Source organism: Haliotis rufescens, unplaced genomic scaffold (genome assembly GCF_023055435.1).
Source record: "Haliotis rufescens isolate VD_foot unplaced genomic scaffold, xgHalRufe1.0.p SCAF_106, whole genome shotgun sequence".
NCBI classification, from domain to species: Eukaryota; Metazoa; Mollusca; class Gastropoda; order Lepetellida; family Haliotidae; genus Haliotis; species Haliotis rufescens.
In genome coordinates this window covers 649,929-656,644 of record NW_025963787.1, presented here as the reverse complement: position 1 = coordinate 656,644, position 6,716 = coordinate 649,929, and positions in this window count along the sequence as shown.

Sequence of the window (6,716 nt, the reverse complement as noted above, 5' to 3'; positions counted from 1 at the left end):
ACCTGTTACGACCAACAGACATGTAGGTTCTCGGGACCTGTTCTGGCCCAGAATCGGAATACCTGGTGGAGGACATGAGAACATTGTTTAATGATAATATATTATAACAATGAACGCCATATCCTGACAGCGATATAACACAACATCAGTGTAGGCATATATATATATACGCCCACAACATTATAACGTTATTTTGATATGCGTACAGGTATGAAATGATACATCAAACTAGCATCACAAAGTGGGAGACGCTACTCACCAAGCTAACATCCCAGGTGGTGAGACTACTATCACAGCGTTTTACGGACATCCATGAATAAACATAGAGACGACATCACACCGTTGTAGGGACATTCAGTAAAATACGTTTATAACGAACAAGCTTGTAACGAACTGACGGATATAACGAACTTAACCGGCCATTTGCTGTATAGATGTTGTATATATGCTTATAACGAACAACGGTAATAACGAACTAAAATTAGTGGTCCATTGAGTTCGTTATAACCGTAGTATACTGTGGTTACTTATCAGATTAACATAACAATGTTATAGAAAAAGATATTTTTGAAAATAAGATCATTTTGTGACTTATTTTAACGTTACATGATGAGATGTTTCTTCACCGGTCTCTGTTATAGATGTATGACAGTAATTACAACTACCCGCAATGGAATTTGTTAAAGATACATCTATATGTCACTGAGACATCCAACAAACCAAATGTATTACATCTTCCATTTGACATTATTACTCACGAGATATAATCTAAATGTGAATGATCATGCGGAAATATCTCTTTAGTCTCCATGTTCTATACACCAGGCTGTGTCTCATGGATCATGTGACTGTTTGTCTCACGATGAGGCTCGTTGAGAACTACTGATTTCATCCATCACGTGACTCTCGCGATCCACCCGTGTCACCTCACCCACTGAGGAATTGGACATCACTAAATGGACAATATCAGTTCGCCATTCGAAACAATGAGCAAACCTGTCGGACTATGTGACATCACCGACTTGAATGTAAGACATCATCGTCTGGACAATATTACATCACCGTCTGAACTATATAACATCACCGTCTGAACTATATGACATAACCGTCTTTGATATATTACATCACCGTCTGAACTATATAACATCACCGTCTGAACTATTTGACATAACCGTCTTTGATATATTACATCACTGTCTGAACAATATAACATCACTGTCTGAACTATATTACATAACCGTCTGATCTATATTACATAACCGTCTTTGATATATTACATCACCGTCTGAACTATATAACATCACCGTCTGAACTATTTGACATAACCGTCTTTGATATATTACATCACCGTCTGAACAATATAACATCACTGTCTGAACTATATTACATAACCGTCTGATCTATATTACATAACCGTCTTTGATATATTACATCACCGTCTGAACTATATAACATCACTGTCTGAACTATATGGCATAACCGTCTGATCTATATTACATCACCGTCTGATCTATATTATATCACCGTCTGATCTATATTACATCACCGTCTGATCTATATAACATCACCGTCTGATCTATATTACATCACCGTCTGATCTATATTACCTCACCGTCTGATCTATATTACATCACCGTCTGATCTATATTACCTCACCGTCTGATCTATATTACATCACCGTCTGATATATATTACATCACCTTCTGATCTATATTACCTCACCATCTGATCTATATTACATCACCGACTGATCTATATTACATCACCGTCTGATCTATATTACATCACCGTCTGATATATATTACATCACCGTCTGATCTATATTACCTCACCGTCTGATCTATATTACATCACCGTCTGATCTATATTACCTCACCGTCTGATCTATATTACATCACCGTCTGATATATATTACATCACCTTCTGATCTATATTACCTCACCATCTGATCTATATTACATCACCGACTGATCTATATTACATCACCGTCTGATCTATATTACATCATCTTCACCTTCATCACTACAATAAAATCACTTTATGGACTATACATCGCCATCTAGGCTATATTACATCACCGTCTGGACTATATGACATGACCGTCTAGACTATATGACATCACCGTCTGAACTATATGGACTATATTACATCACCGTCTGGACTGTACGACATCATCGTCAGAACTAAACGACATCACCGTCAGGTCTCTATGTCACCGCCGTCAGGACTATACGACATCGCCGTCAGGTCTCTATGTCACCACCGCCTGGGCTATATTACATCACCGCCTGAACTATGTGACACCACCGTCTGGACTATATAACAGCATTATCTGTACTATATGCCATCACCGTCAGAACTATATGTCAGCACTGGACTATACGACATCATCGTCAGAACTATACGACATCACCTTTAGGTCTCTATGTCACCACCGTCAGGACCATACGACATCGCCGTCAGGTCTCTATGTCACCACCGTCTGGGCTATATTACATCACCGCCTGAACTATGTGACATCACCGTCTGGACTATATAACAGCATTATCTGGACTATATGCCATCACCGTCAGAACTATATGTCAGCACTATCTTTTATAAGAGTTCGTGACATTCCTTTCTTGACTATGTAACTCACCCTCTGAACTATATGACATCACCGTCTAGACAATATGACATCCTCACCCGGGCTATGATCAAGACGTCACCACCTCAACTTGAAGACATCATAATCTGGACCATTTGACATCCATATCTGAGCACAATGGAGTCAAACTGTTTGGAACCGTGACTTTTTTCTGTTGAATGCACATTTTTGTAATGCTAAAAAAACATCTCTATTCATCACGCAGGTTGAGCTCCATTTCAAGTGATATTGCAAGGTAAAAGCTGTTATTACCAACGATTAATGAGTTTTTCCATTAAGCTAAATCAGATAATTACTTGTGATGCGTATGTCAATATTACAATAAAGGAATTGCATTCTATCGCTTATTATCATAGAAAGCACTTGAGTATGTACATAATTCCAACTCAGATTTGTGTCCATATTAATCAGTTACCTTCACATATTTTTGTTCACTAAAACATGCTTTGGTAACCATCATCTGCTGCAACCCCCATCCCACCACCCCAAATCCATGTGAATTGTAAGTTCTAGCGATCTCAGCTTCAGTTGTATGTAGGAGTCTGGCCGCCATGAACGCGTGTCCTCAACAATGTGTCACCCACCTCGTGGCAAACTGAGACGCCATATTATCTCAGTCACTTCTGATAGATATGGAAGCACTCGTAAAAGGCATGTACGCGTAAACATAACGATGTGAAGGTGGTTTATACTTCGATCCGTGAATAAATAAAAATGGCACGTGGTATCATAAAACGATAACAGTGATTTAACTGAAAAATGTTTCATGTAATATATTTATTTTATTCGCACTCTTTTCAAATAACACTTATTATGGTACAGTGAAGAGCAGCACAATCAAACCTGAAGGCTGACAATTCGGGGCCGATATGAATGAAGAATTGATGAGAATGTCTGAAAGGGGACTGAGTTATCACCGAATTATCTTTTTCAATGACTTTGGAAATTGGAAACCATCATATTTATATAAAAACACTGTCGAAACCCCCGCGAAATGCCGCTCCAGTACACACGCAACTGTTCAAAAGTAATACTCGCCGGCTAAATAAATTGAATATACGCTAGACTATGGAAACATACACTATACTGTATACACCATACTGATAAAATAACTCTGTCAAATTACACACGCCTTAACTAACCATAAATCCCATGTTATCATTTATGTGAACCTTGAAACTATTAATGAACAAAATTATGTAACGGTAGTTATCGGGCGCTCTTTCCGACCGCCGCTCAATGCGTTGTTTAGCGTCACGGGAGTTTTCTACAAATACGTCCTAATTGGTAGTATTGACACTGATGCACCTGTTCGGTAGGGACGAAATTGTGAGGTGTTGCTTTAGATCTTCCAGTTTTTGTGTTTCACGATAAAACCAGCATATCACACACACACACACACACACACACACACACACGCTCGCACGCAGGCACATGCACACACATGCAGACATTTACGCTTGCAGACGCACACACGTAGGTCGGTAACAATGAATGTATTCACTTTTTGACCTGGGCCAGATGTATAGTTCAGTAAGGCGGGGTACACAGGTTTTGTATCCCATTCCAGCTGTAAAGCAGTATTTATGCGACATTGTTAGGAGTGCCTAACTTTTTACCAAGTGTTTAGACGATTGTCGGAGAGCACCAATAATTAACAGCATTTTGGCAAAGCGAATCAGGTTTTCGGCGTAACGAGCCAATATTTCACCAACATAAGTCTACTTACTAAGCAGCTTTCTACCATACACTCCATTCCGTTTTTTTTCTGTATGATGTATCTCTGTGTCTCTCTCTCCTTACCCACTCTCTTCTCTCTCTCTCTGTAATAAATCATTGAATATCATTAATAGAATAACTGAATCTATTGTGAATGTTTTTTTAATAATTAGTCGAGTAATGAAGCTGGAAATGTGCAGAGAGTCTTTGACACGAAACCATACATTATACGCTGAAATATCAGAAATATGTCCTACTTCCAACTATGAATCATATTATCTGGGCACCTGGGGCCTTTTAACATATTTAAACGGATGCCTAGGGGAAAACTACATTACTCGATTCACCGCACGAATCTATTTCATCCAGAACTTACTTCACACGAATCTATTGCATCCGGAACTTACTTCACACGAATCTATTGCATCCAGAACTTACTTCACACGAATCTATTGCATCCAGAACTTACTTCACACGAATCTATTGCATCCAGAACTTACTTCGCACGAATCTATTGCATCCAGAACTTACTTCACACGAATCTATTGCATCCAGAACTTACTTCACACGAGATATGCGTCAGGAACTTCGAGAACTTTAGATCAGTTTACCATTTCAGGTCTTCCATTTCAACCCACATCCATTTTTCTGTTGCGCCAATGATGTAAATTACTCCGCTAACAACTTCAGAACGATGAAACCGGTTTGACGTCCCTCGGTTACATTTCACTCAATATATAATCAAAGGCAAATTATATATCACCACAAAATATTGATGTCATTCAGGTTGATCAAACACCTAAGCCTCTACACAGCAAGTCGCTTGCCAAGATAGATGATTTTAGCTTGATACACTCTTCAAATGTTATTTCCCTTTGAAATAGGTGTACATCTAAACAGGAATGAAAATAATCGTTAATGTTTCACCAAATTAGCTGTAACATTTGAATTTGACATTTTAAATTTGTTGAAAATGTAGTTTAAAAACCCCAACATGATTCGAACCAGACTATGGACCCATCGTAAACCCAGGACACTTTTTTATCTTCAAAGAAGACAGAGGAATTTGACGTTTGAGATTATAAAACATCAAACACGGTTAAATAAGAACATGATCACAGTTACGTTGGCATTTGAGATTAGCTGAATTTTTTCAATTTCAATTTTCGAAATGTTACATAGTGAATGTCCTGGACTCAAAACACGCGATTCCTGGCGACTTGTTGACACACAAAGTTTTCTTCTGGTTCCATCAGCACAACCTTGAACTTTAAGTCCGGTACACAGCTAAACTGACGACAAAGTTAATCTAGGTCTAATACCATCTGAGCCAAATAGATATATAGATTTTGGGCACATTACTTGGGTCTCAGCCTTGAGCAGGCTGTCTACGTTTCAATCATCCACATATCACAGTGTTTGAAGAGGAAATACTAACCCGTGTGTGTATAACATTAAGTCCTGGGTAAAACGAATCTGAGAAGGAGAGGCTATGTGTGATGATTCGACATCAGCGGAATTCCGAGATCTTCTTCAGCATTGCACATATATTGTTGGAGTGAGTATGGAGTTAGGATTTGGAAGTGGGAAAGTTTGCAGGCAGCATGGCTGGTTGCTGGTCGGGTACGTTTGGGCCTTGATGTTTGTCGTTTTAACCTATTTGTTCTCTTTTTTTATCCTGTTTGTCCAATGACATTTCCCAGAGTTTTCCAACGAAACAATCACTAATCTTGCTACTCTACCTCTTTGTAGTATTTAAGTAGAAAACTATAAGCATTTACCACACCCAGCCTTCGAAGATAGTGACATTTGGACACTATGTGTGGCCGAATATTTCCGACAAACAATCACGTTAGCGAGCATTCGTACCTGTGTGAACGTATCAGGCCCAACGCGGAGCGCCCGTTACACAGACGCAAGGGCAAGTAAATTGTTCCCTTGAACAGACAACACACGGACTCATATGTTATATTGCACCAGACATAATTCTTGTCCCTGATTCGTCAAGTTTTGAATGCCCCCCCCCCCCCCCCCCCCTGTCTATAATAAACGTTTTGAGAGCTTTACTAGGGCTTTGCATGTTGTAACATTGATAAAGAAACTTTCGAGTAAGAGTCCTTTTGAGCAAGACTCCAAAATCTTCGTGGAAAGAGCATGTAATGTCGACACCAAAAGCTGGTGCCTCTGCTCAACATAGGGAAAGTTGACTTTTGGAAAGTTGATCCCTCTTTTCATAAGTCGTCTGGATATATGTTTCGTCTGAATAGGAAACAGATGAGGCGGTTTCTCAGGTCACTAAATACAATAATTTGGTTGTCAGCATACAGCCGAATTTGCTTGGAAAAGAGAT